The sequence below is a fragment of the Dermacentor andersoni genome, chromosome 6, assembly GCF_023375885.2.
Source record: "Dermacentor andersoni chromosome 6, qqDerAnde1_hic_scaffold, whole genome shotgun sequence".
Classification (NCBI taxonomy): domain Eukaryota; kingdom Metazoa; phylum Arthropoda; class Arachnida; order Ixodida; family Ixodidae; genus Dermacentor; species Dermacentor andersoni.
Genome location: NC_092819.1, coordinates 178,121,365 through 178,137,692, shown reverse-complemented (window position 1 = coordinate 178,137,692; position 16,328 = coordinate 178,121,365).

The following is a 16,328-nucleotide window of genomic DNA, read 5'->3' as shown; positions in this document are numbered from 1 at the left end:
TCCAATCATGCATACTGCCTCTTGTTTTAGCTTAAGGATTGCTTACCTCAACAAAACAATGCCTCTTGTCACTCTCAGTTGTCCCCATGAGTTTAAAGCAGTCTTTCACAACCTAGGCTGAGAACACTCACAGGAAATGTTGTATCCTGTACACAAGCCATGCAAGTTCCTGTAATATTTGAAGGATCCACATCTCACAGTATAACGCAAGGTTGTGAAGAAGACAAAGGCATGTTGAAATGAGCATGACAGCTCACTGCCTACTGGCAAAGGCTTTGCAAAATTTTTATAGCAATAATGCATTGTGGTGCCTCAGAACCACTGGAATTAACAAGATTCCACTGTAACTGGAATGAGAAAATACTGCGTTCTAATTAACTTACAGTGCAGTGTTAAGCACGACAGCAGCACTGCATTGAAGCATCAATGTTCTAATCGATTTTCTTCAAACATGCTATAGTACGACTTTTAGTGACTAAGCAGCATTTGTATAAAGGCACCAAGCTGGTTTGCTTCAAGAAATGTCTTCTGATCTATACTTTGAGAAAAAATGTTGCACTTATTGCTGGTTCTTTGGCATGCAAGTCTTAGAAAAAATGGGATTGGCATGCATCTTACTCAGTAACTGAAACTTAGCAAGTGGACCTACTTGGCTTGGACCTTCAGGGTGACAGATAGATGGGCATTGACATGTACAGTCAAAGACATAGGAAAGTGCCTGGGACCTCCAAAATCATTCGTAATACCGGTCACTTCGTTGTAAAGATTGTACACCACACCGCCGCTAACAATTGAGCAGGCTGGACATGTTAAAGAAGAGAGAACCCTTATCCTATGAATTAAGGGACACTTAGTGAAATAGGTCACTAGTATTTTTGTTTATAGTTTGTGTGGCTCAATGTGCGGCTAGCATGTCACTAACATTGCTCAAGTTTAATGTTATTGACGCATGCGCAGCAGGAGTTGAACGACGATGACTCGCCTTCCCTTTCTTCTTTTACTCTCTTTATGCCCATTGCGAATTGTATATATTTGTGCACGCTTCAATAAAGGTGTTGTTGGCAGTCAGCGCTCGTTCTGTGTCCTTCCTTGTCCGAGTTTTTTGGCGCTGTTTTAAATATGAAACATCTTCAGTGGCTTTCTTGATGACCGATGCCGGAGTTCTACGGCAGACATCCGTTATCCTTGCCTTGAACTAATCTGACTCTATCTCAATTACGTAAGCAGGACCATTCACATAAATAACCCCAAAGAAAGAAATCGAGTGGAGAGAGGTCAGATGACCTAGCGGGCGAATTCACAGACCCGTGCCTTCCAATCTATTGCGCATTGAAAGTCGCATCCAGCCAGTTTCGTGCTTGGCTGCTGCTGTGTGCGGGTGCCCCATCTTGCTGATACTACAGAAGCGGAAGAGGTGACAGCGGGACTTCACAGAGAAACTCATCCACCACTCCTTCAAGGATTTTGTTGATGTAACACTGTCCAGTGAGTGTGTGATCGAAGAATATGGGACCGATTATAGTACCAGCATAAATTCTGAACCACAATTTGGGCAACTACTCAGCCAGCGGCAAACACTTCAGGATACTGATACCGTACTTTGCTGTTAGCAGGCTCGCCGCCGACGCTCGGATACACTTGGAGGGACCGGCTGTACCCACTAGCAAGGTTACTGATAAATTCTTTAGCGATGAAAGCCAGCACAGTATGTTATGGTCGGTAACGACTATGAAATGGCAGCCATGAAGATATGGGCGAAATGTTTGCACTGCTCAATAGCAAGGCACTCCTGTTTGGTTATGGTTTAGTAATTCTTCTCTGCACTGGTTAGTGCACGACTAGCATAAGCAATTACTCGTTCGCGGAACGTGTTGTCATGTTGCAGTAGAATGGCACCGGGACTTGACTGCTAGCATTGGTGTGAAAGGTGGTGGGCGTGGTCGGATCAAAGTGGCACAGTACTGGGTCTGACGTCAAGGCATGTTGCAAAAGCAGGAAAGCATGTTCACATTCGTTGGACCAAACAAAGGGCACATTACTGGCAAGGAGTTGATGGAGCAGGGATGTAAGCGTAGCGAAGTTGCATATGAAGTGCCAGAAAAGGTAAGTCCAAGAAAACTGTGCATGTCTTTTTGACGCAGTGGACACAAAATTCGAGGATGGCAGCAAGCTTCTCGGGGTCCGGTCGAATACCTTCTTTGCTGACTATGTGTCCCAGAACTTTGATGGTCTTGCTGGCAAAACTGCATTTGTGTGTGTGTGGGTGGGTGTGTTGAGCGGCAAACCGGCTTTTGCAAGACAGGCAAGGACTTCATCAAGACGTTGCAAATTTGAGAACGTGGTTGAAAACACAATGTCGTCGAGATAGCACAGACAGGTTTTCCATATCAAGCCACGCAAGACTTATCGATCATGCGTTCGAAGGTAGCAGGCACATTGCAGAGTCCAAAAGGCATCGCATTGAACTCGTAGAGCCCATCAGGGGTAGCAAATGTCGTTTTTTCTTTGTTGGATTTGGACATCGGTATTTGGCAGTAGCCTGGTCTAAGGTCAAGGCTAGAAATATATTCAGCACCGTGGAATGAATCTAGTGCATCATCCATCCGTGACACGGGGTAAACATCTTTGCGCATGATTTTGTTCAGCGCATGGTAATAGACGCAAGAACACACTGAGCTGTCTTCGTGACAATTGCAACAACATGAGTGTCAGCAGCTCAAGTGACAGTTGATCCACGAGGCAACAGTTGGTATACGAGAGTTTGGTTTATTGCAGTAAGAGACCCCTCAGAGAAGCGAATAAGGCCAGGGGTAATCAGAATTGCTCGAGATAGGGTATGGTCATAGAGCATGTGTTGGTGGGCTAGTTGGTTAAGCATGGTTACAAAGACAGCGCCGAATAAAACAACACACGAAGAAAGGAGACACGAGACAAGCACGGGCTTGTCTCGTGTCTCCTTTCTTCGTGTGCTGTTTTATTCGGCGCCGTCTTTGTAATTATGGTCATAGGGTAGAATGAGTACGTCGCCATCCACTATGTTACAGGAGTTGACACTTATAATCTCTTCTCCAGGTGGCCAAAGAATGTAATCGGAAGAGGTGACTAGACGAATGCGTTCTTCGTGGTTAGGAAGAGAATTGCCAGTGGCATCCAGTTGTGTGAGGCGCTGACGACAAGAGATAGAAGCGGACGCCAAAGATAAGAAGTCCCACCCCAAGATGAGTTGATGGGTCACTCACGAAACACCGCAAAAACAATGCGGTGACGAATTGTGTCTATGGACACACGAACAGTACACTGTGCGATTGGACGAATAATAATGTTGGTCGCTGCACAAAGAGAAAGGCCGGAGTAAGGCAATTCTTGTGTTTTATAGAGTCCCGAACAGTCGCATGGCAATGATCGCCAAGCGTCTTGTAACATGCAGCCACCTCAGAATTGCACCAAACAAAGATGATGAATGTAGCCAGTCTTGCCAGATAACTACATTTTGACTACTCTGTATTTGTATTTTTTTTTGCAAAAGGGATTCTCGCAGAGAGTTTTATCTTCAGTGGCCTTCAGTTGACGTTATCTGCTACAACTAGCACATAAGTTAACTCCATAGCACCACTAGGATGGAGACATTGTGTCATGGGATGCTTCCTTAAATGTGGACAAGTAGATTCTAAAGGAAAAGTGTGAGATGGTCAGAGTAATAACCAAGGCATTTGGCATGGGAATGACTCAGCCATAAAGGTATTATCAGATGTGGACAGGCATATAGTCCTAAATGGCACCTTGCAAGAGTCCCAAGTGTCAAATGTAATGAGTATTGTGCATTGAAAGGGCCAAGGATGTTTTGTACATGCAAGGGAACACTATAGGCATTTGATAGCAGTTGCTTAGATGTACCACATTAACAGGAACCAAACGAACTCCCTTAAGCATGCAGCAAATTCAAGGACTAGATGAAGCTTCAAAGAAGTAACTGTTTCATGTAGGATAGGATTGAATGACCTTTGTGCGTGAGATCAGTCATAAGAACATTAAATGAATGCAGTACAGTGTCTGTATCAAATCTTATGCAGGCCAAACTAGCCTGGAGTTTCAGCGTTCGTTGTCAGTTCATTTAAATAGGCACTGCATTGTTCAAAGTGCAATATTGTTCTACAAAACATAATATGCAAGATGTAGCATGCTAACCCTTGTGGCTCAACAACTACTGAACCGAAACCTCAATGAGCAGTGAAGCTTCCTTGTAATTTTCATTGTAACCATACTTTTGCTCTTGAAAGTGAACCTCTTTAGTGAATTTGCTTGTGTATTAATTTTTCTCTAGGCAAGTATTTTTATACATCTTAATGTCTCAATCCTGCTTTCTCTTTCCGAAGCTAAAATAAAATGCCTCTTATTTCAATTTGGTCTTTTGACCTAGGAAGCCATCCTCTGGCGCTGTGTACAGCAAGCACATGCTGCGGGCAAGGGAGCCAGCACCATATCTACATCAGCAAGAACATCGGTGCTCAAAATAAATATTTTCTGTGCAACTACCTGTCTTTTTATACTTCCAGCATTCATTAATAAGTTTCTTTTGCCTTCACTTGCAGGAAGGTTTATAGGAATAAATAGTGACTGTTGAATGCCCAGGAAAAGCCTTGAAGCCTTTCTACTTGTACAGTGGTAAAGTACAGGTGTACTTGAACTTGATAGTAAGAAACGAAAGGCAAAATAACAGGCACAATTTTCGGGGCAGCAGTCGTATAAATGGTAGATGAACACAACTAATTGTGCTGTCCAGTTTCATTCAGTTTGACCAAGTGTTGCAAGAATTGCCTTCAAAATGCATCATTAAGTTTAGTCAGATAAAGTCGAACTCGTACGAACTTTGGAATGTCTGCCGAGAATTTTAGCATAAATGGTATGTGTGCATCCTTCAGCAGCACAAGCACAATAAGGTTTTTGCGTTACTGTACCCCCTCCCTTGGGGTTTTTGCAGTGTCTACTTCAAATGCTTGAGAGTATAATGGAGAACGACTCCAATTTGCTATGAATATGTGCAGTGTTGATGCAGAAATGAGAAGGCTATATAAATATGCAGGACAAGAGCTGGTAGGCCTGGTTATAAGCATGAATTAGAAATTTATAGACCAAATGCAGTATGAATACAATTTGTTAAATGACATCCATGATGGGGACCGCCCACATGAAAGGAAAGAAAGTGCAATACTTGCAACCTACCAACACAAACATCACTCTAGGGAAGGATTCTGTAAGGGTCCACTAAGTGGACAATCTATTTCAGCACACACTGATTAGGTAGAGCTCTAAGCTGGTAGAGCAAGCGGCAATTGTCACCATGGGCTCTCGTGCTCTATTCATTCAGCTTGTACTGGAATGGACAGTCCACTTAGTCAACACTTGCAGACTAGCCCCCTAGGACTGTGGAAGCACGCAGTATGTTAAGCTTAAGTGTGTGTGGAGTGCTACCTCCTGCTTACGTGGCAAGTCCTCCTGTTTACCCGTTCCTTTCAACTGAGAGCTGAGCATGGCCTAGGTTAAGTCTGAAAAAGCAACCAGCGTCCTTAGAATTCAAACTGTTACTATTTGCCCTATAAAAGGGGACAGTGAAGCCTAAAATGACACTTGACTTGGGCCATATTTTTCGCAGTATGCCAGAGAATATTGGGATTTCTATTCAATTTTACCCTTCCTACATCCCATAGTGAACAACCTGATAACACTGTTGTGCAGAGCGATGAAGGGCCAGGATTTGAGCGAGAAAACAACACACAACACCTGAGCGGAAACTATGAACTGGTTTATTTTTCTGCAGATCAAGCGTACATAAAGCCTACACGCATTCACACGAGTCTTCTTCCCAGTCTACCGACACCCTTTATTGTCAGCGATTATGCTAATCTCTTTATTGCTGAGTGAAATAGACGGCGCACTGACACATGAGCCCTGTGGGTCCATCTTGATGTTGTATGCTCCCACAACTTCCCTTTTCCTTTGGTCCTACTTTTCAGCAGAATCATTGTTTTGTGATAATCACCAGATGATAGTTTGGGTTCCTACTTTTCAGCAGAATCATTGTCTTGTGATAATCACCAGTTGAGAGTTTGTACTCAGGTGTTGTGTGTTGTGTTCTCGCTCAAATCCTGTCCCTTCGTCACTCCGCACAACAGTTTTAAGTATGTTGAACCAACTAGCACACTGCAGAATTTTCCTGAACTTGAAGACAATTGTAAACTAAAGTCCGTGAGAAACGATGAAGTGCTCTGTCATGACATACAAATTTATGCATGATCACTTTGCTATATAAAGATACAATTTTAGCCAATGTTAACGAAGAGCTTCACTTTTGGAGTTCACTTAAATAATTTCTGTGATGCATTGTGACAGTAGGAGGTCCTGGAGACGCTACTGTGGAGATATGTCAACATATTGAGCCTATTCCTGTTTAATCTATGGATAGATGCCTTCACGAAGAGTTGGAGAAACTGCACAATAGAATGTTTTATATCACATGTAATAATTATGCTGTGATAAAGTGTACACGCTGAGCTTAATGCTTTAGAAAAGCTCAAGAAAAGGCTCCGGAATAGGTATGATGGATAGGTGACCTTTTATTTGGCTTTCTTCATAGTGAAGTCTAGACGCATCTCCTCAGCCACACTTAGTAAAATCTGTGGGCTTGTACTGCCCATGCTTTTACTGCACAAGTTGCCCTGGTGCTCCCAGTCTTGACAGGTAACACTTAAGCGCCCTCTCATGCACATGTTTGTCCCAAAGCTACTTTAGTTGATAACTAAAGTAGCTCCCACATGCAGTTCTGTAACTCTAGACCTAACTGCAAAAACGCATGCAGTACTACGAGTCTGGCATGCAGTCCACATGACATGTGCACAAATTCAAATTTCGTATAGGCAAGAGATAACTGGTAACCTGTTAGAGTAACAAAATGGATGCCAAGGAAAATTCACCCAAAGCCTTAGGCAGGAAAATCAGGTGTTGTGATGAGATAAGTAAATAACAATCGCATTTGATCGACTGACTCAAAGCTGCTACACTGCTCCTACACCTTGCAAAAAAAGCATATGCATCGACACATAGCAGCTGACATTCTTGCTTATTTTCTCATCACAGAGGTAGATGGGGCACATGAATCTATATGCTCACACAAATCAACGTGACCAACTACTGCGGAGACATGGCAACGAATTCTTTGTTTACCTTGTACACCACAACTGCGAGGTTTACGCATTCATTTGACTTCATGAAACCCTATTTATACTACAGACTTTACGGCAATGCTTGCATAGAGTGCGGTGAAGCGCTCGACAAAACTGCACATATACGGTCTATTTGATATTAACTCGAGATTAAAACGTTTGTGCAGGAAGGCAACCAATGTTTTCATTCTCTTAACGAAATTTACCTCTGCTGCTTAGTTTCCATATTGTGCGTAGAAGCAACAGTGCGTGCACTTTCAGCTGCTCAGTTTATCTTCAATGCTGCTCTCATTTTGTAGAGTTCATCACATGTGCATTTGCAACACATTGGCGGAGGCAATACGAACTGCATTTCTCGCTAGCTGGACAAGTCGGAATGGCAGTGCATCCTGGAGAACAAGACTCGAATAGTGAAAGTCTGGTGGTAAGTCTGAAGTAACATATTTTCACTTATTTGGTGTTAACTTTCCAGCGCAAACTTTCTATCCTATTGAAGAAACATTTAGCCCCCTGTTTGGCCTGTTTTTTGAGGGCCTTTCATCAGGCCCCCTAGCAAGCTTTAGTTTACACTGCAATTTAAAGCTTCTTGGGACCTGAATACAGCCATGGGACATAATTACTTTTCAAGCTGGTTATTATTGCCTCCAGGCATGTTATGAACATGAAGGATGTTATTTTTTAATAACATAGTTTTAAATAATTGGCATCTTTTTTTAAATATCACAGTCATACGTAGACAGGCTAAGAGCTGCACGCCAACAAGTAAACATCTCATGTTCGCTATGGTAAAAACTGCATTTCATTGCCTGAACGCAGAGGTGAAGATGGAGTTATGTGTAGTAGACTAACAGTCCTGCTGCATCCTGGATTTTCATGTATTAATTAGGAATTCAAAACAGACTTCAAGGTTGCTTCCTGCTGTTTGTGACGGTGCTGAGGTCTAGATCAATTTAGTGTGAAATTTCTTGAAAGTAGATGAGAGATAGGAGTGAACCACTTTCGACAGTTCCACATGCATTGGACTTCATATCCACGATGAATGTTTTGAGTAATGACTTCAGACTTCTGGCATTGCTTTACCGAAATAATCTTTTCAACTGGTTTATTGTTAGAGGAGACAGAAATTGAATGCCCTCTTACCACACCACCATGAGGTGAGCGTGACTGCCAACAGAGACACTCTCTCCCTCTGCCTCAAGTAGCATCCGAAAGCGACGTTCCTTCCTCGCCTTGTCACATACTTGAGCCGAAGAACCACATCGGGTTCACGTGACTAGCACCACCCGCTTTTTTTTTCCTCTACCAGTTTTGTTGCGTGGCACATTTTCCACCGTGGCATTGCGCATTCTGAATTGGGCGATTTACCGAAGTAATGCGTCACGGCGAGCGAAACTTTTAAGACTGTGTTTTGAGTCGCACTGTTTGTTTGTGTTGCCTTGACTCTGGCTGGGTGTGGCACTTTCTCGAGAGGGAGGAAAGTGGTGTTTCATTTGAAATTTCAGCTGTGTGTATGACATGCACAGATTTGTCATGAATACCTGTGTCATGTGCTGTAAGGCTGTAAACTTAAGAACAGCATTAAATACATTGTCTTAGTGGTGAATGCAACGCATACTTATCTTTTGCGCACAAAGAAAATGGGAACAGTGTACAGTGCTCCCACTTCTGCGTCAGTCTGATAAAAAGGCCAACAAAGAGTGATACTGCACTAAATCAAGTATCTTGAAATTTGGAGACATCCTAGGGATGCTTCTGCAGCAGATGTGATTGACCAGAGAGGTTAACAATGTACAGCTGCTTGCGGTGACCAAATGTACAGCACCATCAGCTTTGTGCCATGCTATAATTCTATCAAAACCGCCTAAAATTCTTGCAGCTTTTTAGGAAAGGATTAGTGGCACATAACAGTGTGCCTTTCTTTCCTGTTATTTGAATGTATATTTTGCTCCCACGTAGCTGATGTGACTCAAAGGTTTATAGTCTTGAAAGCTTGTTTGCTTTGTTATGAATGTTACCAAAAACTTACGTGTGCAAGCTTGCCCCTGCCCACACTGAACGCAGACCCAGTGAGTTTATTTAGTGTAGAAAGCTAAAACAATGTAGTGGCTGCACCATTGTTATGATTCTGTCGTAATGATAGATGTTGCTGATTTTATGTAGTGCTTGTTTTCATAACTCAGTATATCACCCAAAACGCTAGGAGGCAAAAAAAATAAAGATGCACAAAATGTTCACAAGATATGGTTATGTGACGAGTAGAGACTGGGTGGTGGCAGCCGATTGAGGGAACGAGCAAGCCTGCGGATCTTGCAACCACAAGAGGTTCAAGTAGATTTTATTGCATTAAAGTGCTACAAGGGACTGGAAAAAAGAAGCCTGGGCATGTCATCAAAAGATACCGTTGGGAACAAAAGTCTATGGATCTACACACGCCATGAAATACCCAAATTGTTTTTCTTACTTGCCATGTTGGCATACACTGGCCCACAGTAAAGTTGCAGTATGGGGCGGGCCCTCCCTTTCATTCCTACTTGACAGAGTTGAGATCTCTTAATTCCACTCTTTTTAACTCCCCAGAATGCCAAGAGTTGTACCATTCCTCCAACTTTAAATGAAACTCTTACTATAGTTGTTTGCTAGTTATGCCTTTCAACAAAAAACTTATTTTTGAAGTTCTAACAACATTGCAGATAATGTTATGCTTCTTTAACGAGAACAAATTTGCTTTGTGACCTTTTATTTTTGCAGTGCACTGCTAGCTGTATAACCTCTCTCAAATATACTCTTTTTGACAGTACATACATACATACCTGCGCAAGTTTAATTCATGAATAAATAATGTGATTGCAGAATATATTCAGTAATGTTAATATATAATGGCATCAGTTGGGCAGATGTAGTTGGAATGGAACTGGCACACCGTCCTGTAGCGCTAAACCTTCACTTCGAATAAGACTGCAAAAACAGGTATCTTTGCCAATTACTCTAAACTAGACTAGGCCAAATTTTTTTACATTTATAAGTTTTTACTGAATAGTGGCTCTCTCAGTATCTGCCTATAGGTCACTATCTCTGCCATGGTGCTTGCCAACAAAATGGTATTCTACTTATTGTGAAATTCTGAAGTCCTGGAGACTGTTCCAATGACGAGCTTTAATTGCACTCAAACACTAACTTTTAGTTGCCAAGAATGGTTCTATTTAGTAAGAGCATGCTTGGACTATGACACAAGGATGGAGGCCAAAAATGTTACTGCCCTTCCACTGCTGTGAAGCGGGGTGCAAGCGAAGCTTGGGATCTGCGGCTCTTTGTAACTCCTCACGGCGAGGGCGGCACGTCAACGTCGACCCATTTCTCGAACGAGTTCCTGGTGGCATCAATCAAACACTGCCTGTTCTTTGGCCAAACGCACAACACGTGGCCTGCTCCCGCTGCCATTCCTTCAACGCAGCCTGCTCTTCGGAAGAACAGACCAAACGCGGCCTCCCCATCTGACTGCTGGGCCTGAACTGGTGTGGGAAACTGCGGGTGTCAGGCGAGCGAACACACCCTTTCCCCCTTCTAGAGGAAGGGGACGCCCGTGATTGGCTCATGCCTTGCGCTGCTTCTACTTGCCCACCTTAAAGGCAGGGTTTGATGAACTGATAGTGGCTTAATCGGTTAGCGTGGTGGTCTCGCAACCCGGAGGTCGGTGGTTCGAATCCGCAGCCTGATAAGCAATTTCATTTTTGCGCAGCTTGGGTTTTTTCGCGCGGTAACACTAACACCAGTGAGGCAATACAAGCTTCTGTTAAAAAGGTCGCAAATGGTTGCATCTTATGCCAGTTCCTGTTGATGTGGACATTCATAATGTTATTTTTCACTGTCAGAAGTATCCTTGAAGAAAAAAGGGGGGGGGGTCAACAAAGTATCAACACTAAAGAAGCCACGTCGACGTGCATGGTAGTTGAAATAAATTGATGATTAAATGTTGATTATGCTGTCATGTACGACGCAGAAATTAAGGTGAGATGGATCTGGCGAGCTTCAAGCTCACGTGTCAGCACACTCATTGGCCTGTTGAGCATGTGTAGCGTCGGTAAGATTAGCATTTGCTCTCTTCAGCGTTGACTGCTGCATTGTGACGTGGTGGAGCACTGCCATTACGAATCCCCTCACAAACTATGAGCTACCAAGCTGCACTAAGACCAGTGCGCCAGTTTCACGTCTCTGCGCACTCAAGGTTGACAGCACACATGCGTGCGCGTACATACAAATTCTTGATTACATCTCTCATTGTACTGTTACACTAAGGTACGTCTTAATACTGCATAAAATTACTACCTAATTTGCAAATCACATAGCATTAATTATAAAAAATTCAGCATGTGCATACTATAGCCGGCTATAAAGAAAAAAAAGTTACAGGGCTCCTTCCAACACATCATGCTATGTTTCGCAAGCTGTTCCAACAATGAAATAGAGGATTACACAATGGTGGCCGCTTTTCATAAGTTAGCTTTGCTGGAATACATCCGTGTTAGTGGCAAAGCATACGAATTTGGTTTTGTGTCTTGGTGAACTGTGCAAGCTATTTCCGGCCCAAATTTCTTTTTAAAGAGTGGCACACATTCATCATCATCATCATGTTTTAAAGTTCAATGCAGTACGAAGGCGCCTCCCTGCAATCTCCAATTGTCATTGTCTTGCACTAGCTGATGCGAACTTGTGCTTTCAAATTCCATCATCCCGCCTAGTTTCCTGTCATCCTTGACGGAACTTCCCTTCCCTTGGCGCCCATTCTGCAACTCTAATGGTCCACTGGTTATCTACCCTATGCATTACACGGCCTGCCCAGCTTCATTTTTTCCTCTTAATGTCTACTAGAATATCGACCATCACCATTTGCTTTCTGATCCACACCGCTCTCTTCCTGTCTTTTAACATTTATCATTGCATTGCTCTTTGTACGGTCCTTAACGTGTTCTCGAGATTCTCCGTTAACCTCCAGGCTTATGTGCCATACTGCATGCTTAGAAGAACAACGTGTCTACCAAGTTGACATTTTCAAATTCCCTGATTTTTTCAGGTTTTCTCCAAGTTTCAAAGAACTTTGTTTTATGTCAAGATGGGCTGACACCATGTCACCTGATGCTGTCACTCTCTGGTAAGCATGTTAAAAAATAAAAAACAATCAATCTTTAAACAGTAAGGAGTAGTCTTTATTTTATTCAAAATAGAAAACTGAAACGAGGGGTTTGTAAAATGCACATCTACTAAAATATCTTCGAAAGAAACTCCATAATAATCCATAATAAAAATCCATAATAAAATACTTGATTTGCTCGGATCAATAAATGTTTGCCGAAGAGATTGTGTGTGGGTAAGTCACGCGGCCTACCATGGTAGTTTTCAAAAATTCGGACTACTCGTTTTTGCAAGCTTAATAACTTATCATAGTTTTTGTTGTAGTTGTTCCCCAGATCAAGACACAATAAGTTAGCTTCGAGCAAAAAAGGGCGTAGTATATTGCTTTCTTTAGCCATAAAGGTATTAGATCACCTATTTTATACATACAGCCTACTACTTTGCTAAGATCATTGCAAAGCTTATTGACATGATTGTCCCAGGAGAGGTTTTCTTGGAACCATACCCCCAAAAACTTTTGCGTGGTTACTTGTTCTAGCCTCTTTGCTTGAAATAGAACCGTTATATTAACATGCAATGGCTTGTTTATCGGTCTAAATATTATATATTTGGTTTTGTTGACATTCAATTGTAGTTTGTTGATGTACAGCCATTCAGATAATAAATTTAAATAATCATTTATTTCTTTTTGTATGCATTGCGAGGAAGAATTTGCAAAAAAAAGATTAGTATCGTCTGCGTACATGATGATATTAGGTGAGGAAGAAATGTTAGGAAGGTCATTGATATATAGATTAAATAATATAGGACCAAGTATGGATCCCTGTGGCACGCCATTCTGTATTTTGAGAAGTGAGGAAGTGGCCTGATTATATAAAACAAACTGGTAACGATCCGTTAAGTAACTTCTCATTAACTCTAATGCTGTACCACGTATACCGTAGTCATAAAGTTTGCTCAGAAGTATACCATGATTTACGCTGGCAAAAGCCTTACGCAGGTCCAGAAATAAGCCTATCGTGTATAAATGGTTTTCTATATTTTGCAGTATTTGATGTTTTATATTTAGGAGTGCATGCTCACATGATTTATTTTTTTGGAATCCGTACTGCGCCGTACTAATAATAGAATATTTCCTTAAGAAACCTTCTAGTCGAGTGTTTAGAACAGTTTCAAAAAGTTTTGAAAAAAGAGGTAGTATAGATATGGGTCGCAAGTTGTTTACACTATGATCAGCACCGCCTTTATGAACCGGGCAGACTCTGGCTATTTTAAGTTTGCTAGGAAAAATTCCGGACTCAAACATTTCAATAATAATATGAGCTAATACATTAGAGATGATGTCAGACACATATTTTATAGGAGATGCCATGATACCGTCGAAACCTGCAGCACTGTTTACTTAAAGTTTTTGATCACGCTTTCTACTTCGGTTGGTGTCACCGGAAATAGCATTAAAGAATTTTGCAGAGACGGTTTCACAGTATGCCCTATCTCTTCTGGATCTGCTGCAGAAATGTTGCTGCAGCATTGAACAAAGTGAGTGTTTAGGATAGAGACGGCTTCTTCACCCGAAAGAGTGCCGTTAACCGAAGCTATTTGTAGGTCTTGAGGGCTAGCCTTTCCTCCAGATATTTTCTTAATTTCCAGCCAAACTTTTCTTGGATTCATATATATGCGCGAGAACACCTTCTCGTAATATTTTTCTTTTGCCTTTTTTAATTCTGAATTTACTTGGTTACGGTACTCCTTAAATTTGGCTAATTCATTCATGTCTCTAGTTCTAAGGAATGTATGGTACATTTTATTTTTGTTTTTGATTTTTGTAAAAAGCACTACATCTATCCACGGCTTTCTAATTTTTTTGGGTCGTTTTGTAGCACTATGTTGTGGGAAGGCTATGTCGTAGCAAGTGATTAGTTTATCGAAAAATGAATTGTATGCCTTATTTGGGTCACTTTCAGTTAGTTCAGATTCCCAGTTTTTTTCCCGAATAAGAGAGCGAAAATAGGCTAGCGTTGTTGTATCTATGAGACGGTAGGAATTTACAGGCGCATTATGCTTGTATTTCTGCGAACAAGGCAGAAAACAAGAAATTGGAAGATGATCGCTTATATCAGAGGACATGACACCAGCAGTCACAGTGGAATCATGTACATTAGTGATACAGACATCTAATAAGGTTTGGCTGTGAGCTGTAACTCGTGTTGGCAAGGTTATAATATTCGAGCATGCGTAAGAGTAAAGCAGCTGATTATATTCTCGTGTTATTGTATTTTCAGCCATCATATCTATGTTCGTATCACCTAGTATGGCAAACATTTGGCCGGTGCCGCTGAGATAAGCTAGCAGCTTATCCACAAAGGAAAAGAATTCTTTTTTGTTCCCACAGGGTGGTCTGTAGACTACTGAAAATGTTCCTGCTTGAAGACGAATAGTGAGGCATTCAACGTTGCGATTAATTAGGGAGAAATCTGCAATTTTCTCCGAGTTTAGATCATTTCGTACATATGCTGCTAGACCACCACCTCTTGCGTAGGTACTGTTTAGTATGTGATGCCTGTAGTTTTCGAACTGTATGGGGTAGTCCTTATCAGATACCCACGTTTCAGTAAAAAGAAGAACATCGGGATTAGTGTTGGTGTGTTGAAACAATTCTTCAATTCTATCTTGTTTATTTTTTATGCTTTGGACGTTTAAATGAAAGATTGAAATATGTTTTTGCAAACCCACAGATATATTTGTAAATGAAAGGTAATCATGATATAAAGATTTATCGACTGAAGCCATATCTGGACTTAAACCAATAAGAATTATTCTGACGAAATAAAGCTAAATATTAGGTTATCATGTTGCTGATATCTTCAGTGCTGAAAATATGCAGAATAGGAGATATTTCATTGCGCCTTGCCATTACTTTCCCTCCAGTGGTCCAGACATGTTTCCAACCAACCTCATTCTTCCTTTGTTTCGCAGCACTTAGTAATTGTTTACCTTGTCTCGTCAAATGCTGATTAATGAATATAGGACGATCCTCATCAAAGCCAAGCATTCTGGCATTAATTTTTTCCTTTCGCGATTTAGCAAGAAAACTGTTCCTTTTGAAACGGCGCACAAATCGAACAATTATGTTTTGTTGATTGTGTTTCGCTGTCGGTACTTTATGGCATGCATCAATGTCGGAATCTTGCACTTCCTCTGCAACAAGTTCGCCAATCTTCTTTATAATAGCTATTGGCTCAGCATCAACAGGAACACCCTTGATTTCCAAGTTGTTGGAACGCTGGTACGTTTCAAGCTCCTCTAGTTTCCGCGTCAGCTTAGCATTTTGCACTTTAAGTACCTTGTTTTCTGTTACAATGGCATCGATTATTTCTTTCAATGCTCCTAAGTCCTTAATTTCCTGTTTCAGTTCTTTTAGATCCTCTAGACTTTTTTTTATCTCTGAGTTCATCAATTATCTCAGCGCGCAATTCGTCCACAGCTTTTTTTGACATGAGGCTTCTGGACTATGACACTATTTCACGCGTGTAAAGTCTAGAATGTTTAAGATGCAGTTCGGCAGCAGTGCATAAATTTGAGCGGGAGAAAATCGAAAATGTATAGCGCTCACCTGCAAAGCAGATAGATTTTAGTTGTGTGCTCAAGATGCACTGCTGCCGAACTGCAAGCCTGGTCGTCGATCCGCCGCTTTTTAAACCAGCCGTGCTGTCCTGCTGCCCTCTTGTGGTAGAAAAGGCGCCCAGGGAACCACGTGGGTGTCAGATAGGCGATACAAGGCCAGGGCGATGAAGCTCCGCAATCTTGTAGGCGTCACCCCACTGTTCCACGTGCGGCAAATCCAGCGACGAAAGCGATCAGCTGCAAAGCAGATAGATTTTAGTTGTGTGCTCAAGATGCACTGCTGCCACTGCTGTTGGCCTGGCATTTCATGACCTTCGGGATCAGCCCACATATGGGGAGTGCTTAATGCTTGCTTCACTT